A 17,888-nucleotide genomic window follows, 5' to 3' on the forward strand; every position below is an offset into this window, starting at 1 on the left:
GTAGTGCAGCACTGAAACAGGTTGCAGAGAGAGAACTCAGCCTCTGTCTTCATAGGTTTTAAAAATCTGGGTAGCAAAGCCACATCTGACCAAATCTAGAGCTGTCAGTAGTCTGTCTTTGAGCAGGAGACTGGGCAAGAAGCCTCCAGAGCTCCCTTCCAACCACTGTGTCCACAACTCTAGGGGTATTTCTACTCAGGTTCAGCATTTAGTTATTTTAGCTTCTGAAACTCTCTTGCTATGATTATTTTCCTTTTAAAAAGACATCCTTAGATTGTAGCAGGTGATTGAATCTGATCCATCTTTGGTATATTACTAGAAAACCTTTTTAGTTGTTAAAACTACCCAATTTGTGTATTCTGAAGGCAGCTAGGAGCACAAGTTGGATTTGAAGTTGAGTATTATGCAGTTGGGCTTTTGGGTAGAGTATTTTATTTTAATTTAAGGGTGGTTTTCATTTTGTTAATAAAATATTCAGCCTTTAATGCCACATAGTCAAACAACAGCTGGAGAACCGATGGATTGGTGGTTCCAATTCTGCAAGTTCATTAGAAGACCCATAATATTTATCAGGTGCTGAAAGCTAACACATGATGTGTTAAATCTGTGACTTAAAATGAGGTTGATATATAATCCCTGAGACACCAGAGCATCAAGGTTAGATAAGGTTTCTCTGTGCTACACTTAAGAAAGCCAAATGAAAACAGTTGAGGTGAGTGAGATCAACAAAAATTATTTCATATGCTAGCAATTTACTTCTGACTCATACAATCTTCCTCTTTTGTTAGTCCCAAAATTAAATAGAAGAAAAGCTGTGTTTTTACGGAAAATAAAGCAGCACATTTTTTCTTTGGATGCTCTGAAGCTGAGCTGAGCAAAATCTGATTTACTCAGATTTAACCCTAACTCATATGGTTCCTGCAGGAATCCCACAGCAGTATTCTATTTTTTCAGGTGCAGAAGAGCTTGGGGTTTTTTTAGTTTTATTTTATGTGATTATTCACTCTGCTGACATTTAAGGAAATGATTGTTGGTTTCCCCATTGTGTATAAAACCTTTCCCCTTCCAGGAAATGTTACCTACTTTTTTCCTAATCCTTCACTGGCCAGGGTAAGTACACCATTATAGGTTTCATACCTTGTTTAATTCTTTCTTGGCTTCAAGAAGCTGTGGTATGCAAGTGAATTTCCAGTCTTTTAAATATTCTCCTTCAGATTAACCCTTTTGATTCTGTTAGAAAAATTTAAACAGAACATAATCAGAACAGTTTGTTTTTACAACTGTCAGAAAACTTCCTGTAAAAAATCCTACCAAAATTACAGGTATTTTGCAAAATCGATGACCTGCTGTACCCCTGGTCAGCAGCAGTGCTTCAGAAAGGCAAGGCAGCTGTACATGAATGTAGCTAAGTGCCAAAATTTAATAAAAAGCTGTCAAACTCTGACAAAAGGTGAAGGAACAAGGAGGTCACGTTGTAGAGGGCACTTCCCTGTGCTCTGGTGATAATAGATTTGCTCTTCTTCAGGGAATCAACCTGGAATGAGCAGTGACATTGCTGATTTGAACATCTTGCTTCCTTTCAATTAAGAGGGCATTACAATGTATTTATACTATATTATACTATATTATACTGTATTATACTATGTTGTCTCTTGTTGTCAGGTTTCTTGTTGTGGCAACTTTAAATGGTGTTTACACAACATCAGTGTTTCTTTGAGTCCTGAACAAGAGCTTTGGGATAAAATCATTGTCCTCAGCAAGCCCTTGGCTCTCTCCCAAGAAACACGTTTATGGTGTTTGTTTCCTAAGCAACCAAAATGGTTAACAAAAAGATGTCCAAAGACGGGGCTGGGGTTTCTGATCACTGCCTGAGGGGTTAAAGCTTTCTTCATGCAGCTGCCTCAGGAGAGGTAGCTGTCTTTGTAGGACTGTCATATATCCCTGTTGAAAGTGTTCCTTTGTGAACTTTTATCTGCTTGTTTATGAGCTGGGAATTGATTTCTTGATGACAGTATTTCTTCAGAGTCTTCAGTATATATAGCAAATCCCTCCAGAGTCTTTTGATGCCCCTAAGGATTACAGGTAGTGACTGAAAAATGTTATTGTTTTTCTCCTTTTTTAAAAACTTTTTTACTTCTGGGAATTGTGGGATGCCTCACAAAAGCCAGAGATTTCAGTATATGGTCTGCAACTCCTGCTATATTCATTGCAAGGTGACAGTACTACAGAAAGCAAAACTGTATATTTATTTGTAGTCAAAGTCCTTTTTAAAATTATTATAATATGTATATATTACAGGCAAGAGTAGATATAAAAAATAAATCAAGTAAAAAACCAAGGAAGCAAATGGTGAAATTTCCATTGTCTGCCCCAAGGACCCAGCAAGCTGCTGTCTAGATGCACTTACAATCTTGATATTTTTTTTTACAAAAGGAATAATTCTGTGCATGTATGACTGAACTCCCAGGAGGATGGATACAGGAAGCAATGCAGAAGAATCACAGCTGCAGGGGGAAAAGGAAATGGTCATGGCTCTCACAAGCAAAGAGAGACCTACCAAGAGTCTCTTATTGCCTATATTCTCTTCTGTCTGCCAGTTTCGTGGTGATAACAATATCAAGTGGAAACAGAAGTCCAGCCCTGATGATAATCCAGACAAAATGGCAGGTAAAAAGGAGAGTAAAAGCCAGAGTCATCAGTCAGTCATGCCCTGAGAGTTACTGAATGCACCCAGCTTGCTTTGAAGTGGTGCTGCTGTAGATTTGAGGGTTTTCAGCTTTTTTTAATAAACAACTTGCCAGTTGAAGCTTCCAAAGGCCCAGACAGAGACAGTACAAACATGCAGGAAGGGCAGCCTGTTCTGGGCTGGCTGAGGACTGGACACTGATGTGACCAGGATTAGTTCATGTGGGGTTGGGGACATTTCACCCGGGGCCCGCTTCAGTGGAAGCAGAGAAATGACAACAACAGTAAACGGGACATTTTCAGTGGGATGTCTACAGGGTGGCAGTAAAGGGCACACACTGCAGTGGTGAAATAGGGTACAGGATGGGCTCAGTAAGATTATGCAAAATGGCAAGTCACTGCAAACAGAAGCTTCTGAACAGAGAAAAGGGCCTGGTTTCTGCCAGCCCCACCAGTCACCCGCTGAGGCTGCACAATGGGAGGTGCCCTGCAGGCCTGGGAGCTGCTGCCCCACTCTGCAGAAGGGTTTGGAGGGAAGGCAAGGAGCCAGGGAGTGCCAAGTGTTGCTAAGACTGTATAGGAGCATAAGCAAGAAAATGGTGTAGTAAGGGACCTCTGGAGGTCTCCTGCCCAGCCTCAAGCTGCAAGTTGTGCACTCTGGCTCTGCAGAAATGCACACTTCCAGCTGTCTGTCCAGCACTGCCCAGATCTCCCCTTTGGTACCTGCCTATATAGCTGTTCCATGGGGCACACAACCACTAACTCATGGCCATCTTAAATGGTGCTGGGCCACATCCAAGCAGCCAAATCGTGCCTTTAGACTGGATACACAGCTGGCATGACAGGATACATACAAATCTGTTTCCAAGACTGGGGATCTGGAACAATCAATTTAGAGTTTGACATGAACCCCTAGAGACCAAAATAAGTCCATGATTTAAAATAAACTCTTGAGTGGCCTTTCCCTCCCAAAATGTGGTGAAGGAGCAAACAGCCAGACTGCCTCCAAGAAAAGCAGGTTCATATAAAAGCAGGTTCACATCCCTCCTGCAACTGGAATCCATTTGGCCAAGAAAACACAAAAATGATGATAGATGTGCCAACCAGCAAACCTGTGAGGCATAATTGTCCTTCTCTCATGTTCTTGTTTTACAACTTGAATCACTTGAAAGGGTTAAGAAAGCTGCAGAGCAGGGAGGACTCAGAGGGCTTTCAAAAGGCTTTTGATAAAGTCCAGCACAAGAGCCTATTGAGAAACTTGGCCAGGGGTGAAAGGTAAAGTCTTGTTGTGGATTAAAAACTGGAGAAGAGATAAGGAGCAAAGAGTAGGAACAAATGGGCAATTCTCAGCGTGGAAAGATTAATCATGGATAGCTGCAAGGACAGTATTGCAGACTGGTGCTGTGTTTACTTACCACTGCCCAGCCAGGAGCTAAAATGTTGGCTCAAAATGTTCAGGATAGCCAAGACTGGGAGATTTAATACAAACCCATGAGAAAATTAACTTAAGAGTCCAGTTCTGCCAGGAATTATTATCAACCAGCTTGTCTTAAGAGGTATGACAAGAGTAAAAAGGCAATATTGGTGTGAGGCAAAGAGGTGACAGAGACAGGAAAATACAGGCTAACACTGAGAAGGCAGAACAAACACTTATTAAACCATTGTCATGGAAAGCAAAATTAGTGCACCAGAATTAAAATGCTGAAAAAGTGAAAATAGGAAAAGGAAAGTTGTGAGAGTGTGACACGGCATTGCATTTGGATTAACTACGCTGCCACCCACATCACCTGATGCTCACCAGTGGATGGGAGCAAGGCAATACTGAGACCTTTAAGTGAATATGAACAGCCTACACAGCTGTGCATAAGTTACAAAAGCTCTCCATCCTCCTGCTCCCTGCTTAAATGAATAATCACTGTCTGGACTCAGAAGAGGTACTTGTAGTTTTCCTCTGGAAATCTCTCTCATTGGAGAAAAGTTTTGCAGCAGTAGTTGCTTTTTCTTTCATTGGGTAAAAATGGCAAGAAATTCAATTCAGCTTCCTGAACAGGGTTTTAAAAATGTACCTCATAAATTAGCAGCTAAAATTTCATGGTTGTCCTCATATCATACCTAATAAACCTTATTGTCTTCATTCCACATAGAATCACTGCAGTACAGAGGCACTGCTACAGTCAGTATTTACCTTGAAGGTGAGTTACTTTACTTAAATTAAACATGTTTATTTGGTGTGGAATGATACATCTGTAAGAGTATGTATCTTCCTTCTCTCAGCAGAGGGAGGTCTAGGTGAAAACTTGAGTTTAACTTTCTATTTTAAAATGTCAGAGCCTTTTGTTGAGTCCCTCCTCTAGTGTTTAGTGCCAGAGACAGAAATAGTTCCCAAAACTCCTGACTCCTGATGTTACACTCAAGTACAAGAGTCCATAAGTGTCCTGGAAGATGTCAAGTGGAGTTTGTTCTCGAAATGTTTTGGCCAGGCCAGAAAACATCATCTCAAGAACCACCCTTGGAAGGATGGAAAAAGGATGTGAAAATTCATATGGCCTGGTCCAACCCATCAGATGTAAAGGGAAGCTAAATAATCAAAAGCTGTTTGCTGCAATGACAGCTGAAGGGAATTTAACCTACATTTCCTGTACATATGATCTCTTTAGGATTCAGTGTTACACAATGCTGTCTCAGAAGTACATGGCATTTCTTCTGCCCTTCATTTAATTTTGTTTCTCCTCACTTCTGATTCTTTTGAAAGAGAATAAAGAAAAATGGACACAACAATTAAAAAGTAGATTGTGTCTGTGACACAATTGTTTGGAAATATCATGGATTCCCTTGATGACAGCATTGCAAGTTAATTAGGTGCACAAAGTCAGGTAATTAGGTGAGTGCAAAGAGGCAAAAGTTGAGAGCTTCCCTGCTATTAGAAATCTCAGACAAATTGCTTGCCCATAGGATCAGATGGGTTTCCTCACGTATTAAAGTCTTCCAGCAAATTGTGTTATGCAGGCTGCAGAAATTTGATAAATAGCAATGTCACTTATTCAGGTAGCATCAAAATGGTGTTCTGAAAATTGATCAAGTATTGACAAAGGAGCTTGGTTTCATTTCTGACACACACAACAGGAGTTTTCCTGTCATTTCTGTGTCCTAAGGGAATGGTGAAAATGGCCTCTGCAAACAGCTGAGATTTGCTTTGAAGTGGAGAGATGAGTTACTTAGGTTGGGTACAACCAACCACCAGAGGTTCCACTTTGTCAAAAACATCAGCAAGAGGGCTTTTTCTTAAACACAATCTCTGTCTGCTCTCTCCAAGATCAATTAGAAAACTATTGAATTTGCAGAGAATGAAATTAAAACAGAACCTAAGGCTGATGATCATGTCTTCTTCCTCCCCTGCCTTCACCTATTCTCCAATATATTCATATAGTACAGCTGAAAGTTGCAGCCTGGGGTCCACAGAGGCATCCCAGTGAGCAGGATTGACATCCATGAAACAGGCTGGTGAACTGGATCATCCAGAGGTGCAGCTAGAAAAGTTCAAACATAAGCTGAATATGAATGGCCACCACCATACACCGTCTCTCTTGTTCCTACCAGAAATTATTCAAGTGGCAAATTTAGTAACTCACTAACTAATGAGCTCAGGATGAGTAGCTGAAATCTGAGCTCACACCAACTAGCCCCAGGCACTGAACTGTGGTCCCAAGTTTGGAGTCTCACTCCTTGTCTCTGTTTATAGTCAAATAAGAGGTAGACACTGCCTCATAGTGACTGAATAACCAAAAGGAAATGTACCAGAAGGGTCCACCCCTCATCCAAAGCCAGGATAAAAGCAACTTAATGCATTCCTGACAGCTGGCTGTCAAACCTACACCTAAAACCCTTTAGTGATGGAGATTTCATCCTCAGATCTAAATTTTTTAGAAAACAAAGTGTTTTTCAAACATCTAGTCTTTCTCTTTGAGTTCAATCTAAGATTTCTTGCCCAACAGCTAGAAACAAAATCTTCAAGCCATGTAATTTGCTTAGCATGGGACCAGTCAGGTTGGGTTCACTAGACACAAACAGCTGATTTTTAAAAAAATATTATGCTTGCATATGAAAATCAGACTTTTTTATTTCCGATTGTTTTAGGCAGCAGCAAGAGTGGGGCTTCTGCAAGGGGCAGAGAGGAACCATTCACCAGGACAAGGTTGGTGAGAGAGAGAGAGAGAGAGAGAGAGAGAGACAGAGGTCCTGTTAGCAGCTCAGTGACCATCAGACATGGCACAAGGCAATGAGCTGGGTCTGAGGTGCTCTCAGGAATAATTGTTGTTGTAGTTACTACATGTTATTCAAGTATGAAAAAAATTGTATGCTTAGGAAAAGCACTTATATATTTCAAACTCTAGCAGTCACATTTTGCTTCCAAACTACAACCAATTAGTTCTAGAATGTCAGTTATGACTTTTGCATATTTCTGTATTTGACAAATAGGTTCAGATTTTTGAAAATGCTGGTTTTGTTCAGTGTTTGCACCTCAGCCTGAGTGTATGAGTCTCTGACAGAAAGCACCTTATCGTTCCTTAGCCAACAAAACAATTAATAGTAATGCACAAACAGAGAAAGAAATACAGAATATCTGAATGTCTTCCTTATGCATTGCATTTACTCGTTCTTCTTATACTCTATGTACATTTCAAAGCCAGCTTTCAGCTAAACTGCATCCATGCTTTTTGCCATGCCTGTAAGGAGGATGAGATGCAGCAGGTACAAGTTGATATGAGAGAGGTTCAGACCAGGAAAAAGGAGAAATTCTTTTGTCATGAGGACAGCAGAGGAACAGGTTGACCTCGTAGCCGGCCCTGCTTTGAGCAGAAGGTAGGACTAGAGACCTCCTGGGGTCCCTTTCAGACTGAATTATCTTCACTCTTGAGTGCATTCAACTCATCTAACAGAGACAACCCCTCTTCCACCATCTCTGTGTGATGGGCTCACCCTGTGAAGACCAGCAGGGTTTTTGGCCTTCTCCAGACTCCCAAAGACCTCCTTGGGAAATGAGAGCCAGAAGATATGACACTAGAAACTCTCAACAGCACTTTGCTGGGAATCTGCAGCTCCAATCCACCTTGGTACCTCCACAGGGAAACACTTTCAAAGCTACTGATTTTCATGACACATCTGGGAAGATGTGTATGTCTAATATATGTGGACTGAATTATGTTCTGGAGCTGCCTAGTTTCCTATTGAATAAATACAAAAAGGTAAATGACTATTTTAGGGAAAAGCAGCCTCTCCTCACAGGTTAGTTGAAGCACCAAACTCAACTGACTGCAAAGGGAAATTCAGTATTAGGTGTGTTGGATGTGAGCTCCCAGGCTGTGTCTACAACCTCACTGAGGCAGTGCCTACATCAGGCTGAGATCGACTGCTGCCATTCCAGGCAGGAGGATAATGTGAGAAGCAGTGAAGTACACAAACACAGGGTTGATGACCCTAGCAGGGTGCTGCACAGACTCACTTTGGTGCAGGAAACATCCAGGGAAATGGTTCCAACAAGAATGATGCAGAAACCTTTCTGAATCTCTCTACCAACACCACAAGTAGTGTTTGTAGAAATCTGTTGCTGCAGAAACAGGGACAAAATGAGCCTCCTGCTCTTTCTCAATAAACCCAGATCTCAGTAGGGCCATTTTGCATAGTGAACCAATTAATCAGCACAGGCACTAGATCAGACAAATAATTTCACTCCTGTGAGGAGCTGTCAGCACACTAGAATGATGAAACCAGCTAAGTATGTGTGGAACTAACTGGGAAAGAAAGTGATACATGACCAGAATATACTTTCCACTCAATAATGCCTGCCTGAATTTAGCCTCTCCATGCATGCTAAACTTCATGTCTGGAAAATACTTTGAGAGGAAGAGTAGACTGTCCAGGGCAAATTGAAATAGTCAGCACTCCTCTATGTGTGGCACCAGAACACCAAAACATCCAGTCATCCTTATGCCAGTCCCTCAGCTTTCAGGAATGATTGCTGAAAACCTCACCAGTTATTGTGCCATCTCAATTTTTCATTCTTGGGCAGAATAACAGTCACCAGGCTTGCAAAAAGAACCACCAGCAATTCTGGTGCAATTGTCAGAAAGGTGTAGAGCACGACACAGCAGAGAGACTCCTGTGCCTGTACTGTAGGACAGCCTCAGTACAAATGGATGGATGATGATTATCCATAATTTAATCACCCAAATGGCTTGAAAAGTCTGTCACTGGTCACCTGAACTGACTCTTTCCAAGGGGGAATTGCTCCATTAGAATATTTTCAGAGGAGGACATTTTGAGGTACTCATTTAATATCTTTAACAACTATTGCAACATAGTAACATTTGAACAATTTGTGTGGATGAAAGCATCCATAATTGTCATTTTGCAAGATGAAGTTGTTTCTTTGATTTTCTAACATCACTCAATTCACTCTCACAGGACCTATAGTATGACCCTATGATTACATTTTTTATTCTTTGATTTAGTGAATTCAATTCTTAGGAGCTTATCAGAAGCTTCATAGAATTCAGCATTTACCTTAAAGATCTTGCTTCCAGGGCAACTGATTACATAAGAAAGTCACATTTTATTCAAAAGAATAAGTTTCTAATCCTCTGGATTACAAGGAAATTTAAAACTCACATCTGAAGTATCCCAATGGCTTGTGAATGGTAAGATAAATTGGAAGAATGCTTCTTTCTGTATCTCATTATTTTGAAGTCAGTCTTAAAATGAAAGACTCTTGTAAATCTTGTAAAATGGCAATTATAGGTGATTTCCTCCACAGAAACTGCTCAGTGTCACACTGAGACAAGCTTTAGAGAAGTCTGATTCATGATTTTGGAATATTTTATTTGGTGCACCATAATTTGAAATCTGTAACCATGAACATTTTGGTTCTTGTGTCTCCCATATCAGATACCAAACATTTTATTTGAGAGTATGAAACCTTTAGCCTGTGCTTATGTTTATATTTCCCCCAGCCAGCTTCCTAAAGAGTAGACACAAATATTGCATAGATAGTGTAATTCCACCACATTAAAAAAAAAAAAAAACCAACAAAACAAAACAAAACAAAAAAAAAAAAAAAAAAAAAACAAAACAAAAAACCACCAAAACCATCATATTGATTACCTCTTTCAGTCAAAGGCATTACATGGCATCCTGCTTTGCATTGGATTTTGGTATTCTGCATTGGATTTTGGTATTCTGCATTGGATCACAAGAATTTCTAGTATTTTATGTTTTGCATCTTAGTTTTCTCTCTGTGGAGTCCCTCTCCACAAAATCTCATATCTGTATCCACAATGACTATCCTGTAAATTTGTGGGTTTGGTTGAGGGTACACTTAACATTCAGACTGCAATATATTTTTATCCAACAGCTACAGAACAGATATTAATAGAAGACAGAGATAACTTCTGTGAAGTGCATAGACCTTAGTTCCTGCTTTCTTTTGCAGACCGAAACCACAGTCTCTCAAACAGCATTTGCCTAAATGTGCTCTTTGTTGCCCGTGTGGATCTATGCTGCAAGTCCCAGAGCTTTCCCAGGGCAGTGCCACTGCTGGAAAACAGAGCACTCAGGCAGAATAAAGACTTTTTTCAGGTCTGCACTGGTGTTGATTCATGCAGCAGCTCCTGGGGTGTGCTCAGAGCCAGGTGAAGAGCCAGTGCAAGGGAAGGCCAGGATGGGGACTGTGTTTCAGCCAGTCTCATGCCTTGCAGGAGAGGTGTGGAGACCAACAGTGGCTCAGCAGCAGAGAAGGTGAACAACAGGACAAAAATGTTAGGCAGGATATGTATGTATGAAAAGGTAATACTAAAATACAAGAGCTGCATGCTCAGCACCTTCATAAGGTGGTGTTCAGCTCTCTTTGAAGGGCACAGAATGAGAGGCTGGCAGGCAAGGGCCACTGTCCTGCCAGAGCCTTGGGTTATCCTGTCCAGTGGCACAGGGTATGGGTATTCACCTCCTAAGGAAGCAGAGCGATGTTGGTGAAGACTGCCCAGTTAATTCCACCTCAGGTGTCCCCCAGATATGATCCCAAAAACTACACTTAGATGTAGAAGGTGTAAAAGATGCTTAGTCCCACACTGGGTGTCTCTCTGACCCTAACAGAGACCTTGGGCTGCTCCTGGAATAACAGACCCTATGTGAAAGCAGAATTTCTAGCATATGATAAATGGCCTCGATGTTCTCACTGGAAAATCATTTGTGGTTTGAAGTGTGCTGAACCTATAGCTGTCTGAAGCTTCTCACAAGCTGAAAATCCTTGGAAAATGGCAGTTCTGAAACAATGTGATGTGATGCTTGAAACTGAAATATCCTCCTTCGACTGCGAGCCGGCCTAGCAGATCTGATAGGCTTATGTTTCCAGATGCTGTTGAATAATAATTTTTAACATGCATATCTAGTTGTTTTTCCCAAAAACCTGCATGCAATCACAATTCCCTTTTCTTCTAAAGGTTATACAGAGTAGATGCAATAGAGAGCAGTATTTTTAATGTATATGCTAATTTAAATTGAGACTTAAATAATGCTATGACAAGCACCATAGAGTGAAAAATTGGTAAGTATTTTAAAATGAAAGTCCCAATTCATCAGGAACACTCATCAGTGGGATTATTTCCATACATGAAGTTTGGTATTCACTTAAGTACCTTTTTGGATCTGAGCCAGGGAATAATATTGATTTTGATGAGCTTTCCATTAATGACTCTAAAAGATTAAACACTTGGTTTTGGGGGTAATCACACAAGTAAACAAATTGTTTTGATTTTCTCTAAAATATCCCATTGGTCCCAAAGGCCAGCTGGTTCAAATTTACTCTTGGAGTAAATGCTTAGTTGCCATTAGATGTCTGTGAGGCAGGAGATGGCATTCTATAAATACTGTATGACCATGACCACAGCGGGGTGATGCTCATTCCTAAATTGGATCAAGTGAATGCTGATATGTGAAATATGTTCCCTGCTCTCTTTCCTGGCCTCTTCTCCCACTACCCTGGTTCTGCTCCCTCTGATTGCATCTCACCATGCCTTATACCCCTTAATGCCTGGCTAATTTTAGAATCAACATCATGCCAAAGGCATGGTGATAATCATATATGCATAGACAAAATATGTGAAGCCCTGTAGGTTGATAGTGTGCCATCTTCTATGGACATTTATAAGCCCCTTGGAAAGGCTCACTAAGGAAATGACATATGTTACTAATTAGTTGTGTTGCTAATAATAGTAATCTTTGGTTTACAGTGTTGGTTTCTTTAATCTGGAGCAGGTGAGAATCACCCGGGGTCCATGACCTCCACAGGGTTCATGAAGCAGTTTGAAATGTGTAGTAAAAACATAAGTTGGAACGTGAGTCACCTACAGACCCAAACAAATGCAGACTTTGGGGTACTTTTCTGTGAGAGCAGTATGCACACATTCAGTCATTGCTGCACCTTACTCTGACACTTGGGAGCAGAGAATGCCTGGGAAGAGTTGGGGCAGCATTGTCTGGAAAGCTTCCAACACTCTTCCAACACCCATGGGAATTATTCACCATGATGCTGGAGTAATCTGGATTGAAAAACAGCAACTGTTTAACCACAATTGAAACTATGTAGGATTAGAGGGAAAAAATAATTATCCAGACAAAATTATGTGTAATATTTTAAAATATGTTCTTCTTTGAATATGACTCTATTGATGCAAGAGGATACCTTAAAAATGGGATCCTAAGTCCCATTCTCCACGGGGTAACTTAGACATTCTTTGGGATAATCTTGTTAATGAACACACAAAATACCCTGGATATACACCAGCTGCCAGTATTCCAAGCTATGATTTTAAGTCTTCCACTAACATCACTTAGATTTCCTTCTAAAGCTTCTCTGACTGTTCTTTTTTAAATAACTGCTTTTCCTGCCTTTTCCAGCAGCTTTTGTGACTTACACCTCTAGTTATCTTCCTTATCCACTCAAATATCTGAAAAATGCCAAACTCCCTGCATTTAGATTCAATCTGGAGTCAAAGGCTTGCAACCATACAACACAACGCTATTTGATGACAGATGACTTTAGCTGTAGGGGTTGACTGCCCAAAGGCTGTATTAATTTGCTCCTTTTAAACAGAGCTTGGCCACTTCTTCCACCTGGCTTGAACAAATACTATATTCCTCATCTACAATGAAGCTTCATTCAACCATCACCAAAATAATAGGTTATTGTAGCCTTAACCAACCTAGTCATCTCACCTTGCTAATTGTAAGGTTCTTCTACTAGTTTCTATATTAAGTGTGCAGAAGAAGAAAAAAGAAATAGGACAAATATACTTTTATAATGAGATAGATAAAAATCAGAATGTCCTTGGCAGTGACTGCTCTGAGTTATATCCCTATGAAATAACAAGAGGACTGAAAAAGGAAAAGTGAGGTAGTAATAGATACTAAAGACATGGCAGCCAGCAAAGACTCAGATAGGTGAAGTAGGCATGGATCATGGCTGTGGGGAAGCAGCTTGGAAAATTCAGAGAAATCAGAATTATATCTTCAGAACTATACCTGGTGTGGCTACTCTGGTGAAGGCATTTGAACTCTCTCATTTGATGCCTGTAAATCATGCAAAATCTGCCTCATGGGACTTTTCATAGTTACAAAACTGTAATTTTAGCTCTGTGAATGAAAAGGCTTTAGAGACAAGGAACAAAGCCCTTGGTGGTTTGGTGCTAGGCTAATACCAACAAATGGGAGTGCTGCTGAGGGAATGCCATGGATGTGAGGGCACTCGTGATTGCAAGAAAATGTAAAACTGAACTTGTTTCTCTATGATTTGGTTAAAAGGACAGGCCTCTTTTGATAGATCACACTCATTTCCCATCTGTGTTTTGGACTCCCTCTAGCCTGAAGAAAGGAGGCAGCAGTGGGATTTCAAAACTCCCCCAAATTGCCAGATCCTCAGAATGGAACAGGGAGAAAATTTTCTCAATACTTCAGGGAACTTGAAAGGGTCTTAATGGACAGGAACACCTGGAGATGCCATAAAGCCTCTCTCTCCTGCAAACAATGCAAGATGGAGAAGAACTGGCAGAGAATCAGTGGCCAAGCCAGTGTTAGAAATCCAAGGGCTGTGACTGTAGCCACAAATCCTTCATCCAAAGAACAGACTGAAGGAAGAACACAAGCAGTTTTCCAAGAACTGGTCTGACTGCAGTAACTGTAAAACTTATACCCAAAAGCAGAGGGTGAAGTGAGGAAACAGCCAGCAATCATTTAATAGAAAATCAAAATATGGAGAATTGAATTAGTCAACTTATCAGAGATACAAAGGGAAGAATTATACTGAGAAATGATTAAGTGGCCAAAAGAAGGAGAGGCAATGACATGATCAGAACTGCTGGGATCTTTCTGACAGCTCAGAAACAAGTCCTTGGCAGTCAGTGATTTGTGTCCTGACCAGTAAAGAGGATAACAGCTGGTGTCTTCTACACACCAGCCATTCACACTTCAGTTATCTGCTTGTAGATACACAATTCACAAGTATCAAATGTAGCTGGAGGGAAAGGGAGGGGATCCTTATTCTAATACATGCTGGAGGCATTTTTCTGCCAAAACTAAACAGCCTTAGAATTTCTTAAAATTGCAGAAGTTAATCTCCTTACTCAAAGTGTTACATCTAATCCAGGAAATTGAGCATTAAACCTCATCTTGACAGTCTAAGAAGAACTGACCACAGAATTAATTTTAATGATGGCTTTGATACAAATGGTTATACTTAATTGGATTTCTTGTATACAGGCAAAATGAAACCCAGATGATTATTGTAGAGAACTGATACATATATTCAGTCCCTTAGAGAAATGTTTTACAAATGGAAACAGTGATAATCCATATAACTTGGAAAGAAGCATGTGAAAATATGATTGTTAGCTCAAGCTTTAAAGATTTGTCTTGAAAAGGTCAAAAAATATTCATAACCCTGCAGTAAAGAATCAGAACTTCTGAAAAACTTACTCAGAAGCAAAATCAAGTAATTTGTTCATTTTTGAATAAACACAATTTCAATTGACAATAGAAACAAAAGATAATTTTAAAAGTTTTGAGGAAAAGATTAAAAAAATCCACTCAGCATACACTAAAAGGGAGACAAACTGGCTAAACTAGACAATCTCAGAATTACAAGAATCACAATTAATGAAATAAATTTCTACCAAGGCTGTACAGGCTTGTTCCCATGCTATTATGTGTTTCTATTGCTCATTGGGTGGTGAGATGCTGGCACAGGTTACCCAGAGAAGCACCTCCACAGAGTGGAGGTATTGAGCAAACATCAAATTGGGTGGACAAGATGACTTTTACCATGACTGAATGCAAATACTGTATTTAGAGTGAGAGATTCTAAGAAATTTTCACAGCCCAAGACACAGTTTTCTGGAAAACTGACTTGGGAAAGCATTAAAAAGCAGCAGTAGCTGTTTAGCCAGCCATGGCCTATGGGTTGATGCAGTGATTAGAAAGGCAAATGGGACTGAATGTCCATGCCAGATGTCTCTTGCTTTGGTGTCCTCCCTTTTGGGGTCCAGAATCCAAAAAAGTGTCAATAATTTTGGGCAGGAATAGTTGACTCAGCATGTGGCTTTGAAAAACAATCATAAGAAAAACCATCTCTGTGACTTATGAAAAAAATGGAAGGTGACTGAGTTTTTTGATCACTGTCTAGCAGAAAGAAGTTTGACAGCAAAGGACTTCATTTTTATGGACAAAGGTGCAGGAGTCCAACTATGAGGAGCTGAGGGCAGTTAACTTCAGAGTAGAGGTTTCTACCAGTGATAGAAACTGGCAACTAGAATAGTTTATCAAAAAATGTGTTTCCTATTTCATTGTTTCTTGTCTTTAAAGTCTTTGGATCAAGAGAAAGGGTTTTTTTTTTTTTCCCAAGAAGGTAGTCTTGCTGGAACAGAACTCTGAGAAGGCTCACATCTCACCTTTGGGAAGGTGTTGGACTAGAAGACTAGGGTCACAAAGTTCTGGCCTTATGAGAAACCAATTTGGAGTCTGGACTTTAATCAAACACATTTTTGTATGCCCCTGTCTTGGAATCATCTTTATATTATTCCCTCAAATGTTCCCTGTAAAGAAATGTCTAAGAAGGAAAATTAATTTTGCATGTAAGCAGATATTGGTTTTGCTATGCTTAATCTAAATCCCAAATACATTCTTATTGGCTTTCCTGGGGTTTGGGAGATGTCAAGTGACCTTGTTTCATTGAGTCAGTTGCTCAGATTTAAACCAGGATTGCAAAATTAGTGATCAGCCTGTGCTGCCGAGTGTCTGGTTGCAGTTTGTGCCATATGTGCATTCCATTTCAAGGGGGCCTGTGAGAATTTTGAGGACATCTGTTAGCAGCACTGTCCCACAGGAATGCTCACAAGTCACTTGTGAAACAGCCCATTTTAATTCCGAAAATCCTCTGCTTTGTCTATGAAATAGGGGATTTTCTTTACAATTTTTCAGGGTTGAGTCTGCTGAATCCAACTGCACCAGCTTTGGCAGTCAATTCACAATCCAGTGTTTGGAGGAAAATAGTCCATCTTTTCTAGTCAAGATGTCCAATTTGCATTTTATTCATTTTTCATTTGTGCTGCCAGGTGTTCTAAGGCCTCGTGATATCTCTAGTCTCCCAAGCAGAATATTTTTAAAACAGGAAGTATTTGAAATTCATCATTAAAAGAGCTTGTCCACTTTTCACAAATCTCCTCTCATCTTGACAGACCAGATATTTCATAGGCTCAGGCTTGAGAACAGGATCTTGACAGGCTCAGGGAACTTATGCTTCCCTGTATTTTGAAATCACACAATTTCAGATCTCAGTGGAAATACTTGATGATTCCATACTTGACAATTACCTCTCACCACAACACTTGTCTCAAAGTGTGTTGCTATTGACAGCTCTTTAGTGCCCTCTCATGATGATTTGTGTTTGACAGCATAAAAGAGAATGTGCTCTTTTGGCTAACTCAAGCGTCATGGTTGATGTGCAAACCTTTGCACTCCTGCACCACAAGTGACCCTTTGTAATGAGATAAATACATTTAAAAACTACAGTCCTACCACTCATCTCCACCCCTGCCATGGGACCAGAGCCCAAGGCTCCTGTGCAATCCTGCTATTGCAAAAGAGAACTGACAACCCAGCTGGGCAGGGTTCTGTGCCTGTAAAGAGTATCATCTCCATTGCCCAAAACTCTCTAGGCTTTTGCAGGAGGCACAGAAATATAGGAGTGGTGCCCTAAGCCTGTGAATGCTGATAACAATACTTCCCTTGAGTTCATCAAGTTTAGTATTTTATCAATGACTCAGTCTTAAAAAAAAAAGAAAGTACCTTGTAAACTGACAGAGAGTGGGGAATTAATGGGGGAGGACTACAACAGAAATTGATGTGGCCTTACTCAATTTTACTATATGAGCCTAAGATTTGTTGAGACATGTGTGTGTGAGATTGAGCATTAGGTAAAATAAACCCAAACCTCTTCTTTAATCCACTTAATTTAAATATTTGTGAGAAGTCAGCTGGTGAGTGGTGTGTTTCAGAGCTCACTGATCTTCAGGGAAAATGAAAGTATCTTAAAAATATTAAGGTCCTTTTCTGGCTTGTCACTGTGCTGGTGCTGATGAGGTGCTGAGAATGCATCCATGGGTCTATTTAAAAACATTCATCAGAGGCATTTTATATTGAAAAATCAGACAGAGCTCTCAGCAAGCTCATCTAGTAGAAGATGTCCCTGCTTATTGCAGGGGAGTAGGATTACATGATCTTTAAAGGTCACTTCCAACCCAAAATATTTTATGATTCTATGATCTCTCTTTATATACTGTTGGTCAGTAAAATTGTATTTTAGACATGAAATGAGTTGTTTGGCCTAAAGAACTTGGGTAGTTACAGGGTTGGGATTTCTTTTTTTTTCAGCAAGAATACAAATTGACCTGTCAAAGCTCACAAATAAAAAACTTGGTGGAATCTGGCTACTCTTTCACAAAGATACAGTTTTCTCCTCTGCTTAATGGCTCAGGAAGCTTAGATTTCCTTCACAGGAAAAGTTTCCAAAGCAGTTTAGCTACTAAAATAATGTATTTATAACCAGGATGAAAGTAGTCATCTGTTTAATTACTGGCACTTCTCTGCCATTTTTTAATTTG

The 17,888-nt window shown here is 40.1% G+C and overlaps 1 long non-coding RNA gene across 5 annotated transcripts in view; it reads right to left on the reverse strand.

Annotated features, from left to right (window-relative positions):
* The window catches only part of LOC135299604 (uncharacterized), a 59,868-nt gene that overhangs the window by 10,164 nt on the left and 31,816 nt on the right, over positions 1-17,888 (reverse strand). For all 5 annotated transcript variants that reach the window (XR_010361571.1, XR_010361572.1, XR_010361570.1 and 2 more), the window contains exon 3: positions 1,138-1,230. This is a non-coding gene — a long non-coding RNA (uncharacterized LOC135299604). The remainder of the gene's footprint in view (positions 1-1,137; positions 1,231-17,888) is intronic.

The sequence above is a fragment of the Passer domesticus genome, chromosome 4, assembly GCF_036417665.1.
Source record: "Passer domesticus isolate bPasDom1 chromosome 4, bPasDom1.hap1, whole genome shotgun sequence".
NCBI classification, from domain to species: domain Eukaryota; kingdom Metazoa; phylum Chordata; class Aves; order Passeriformes; family Passeridae; genus Passer; species Passer domesticus.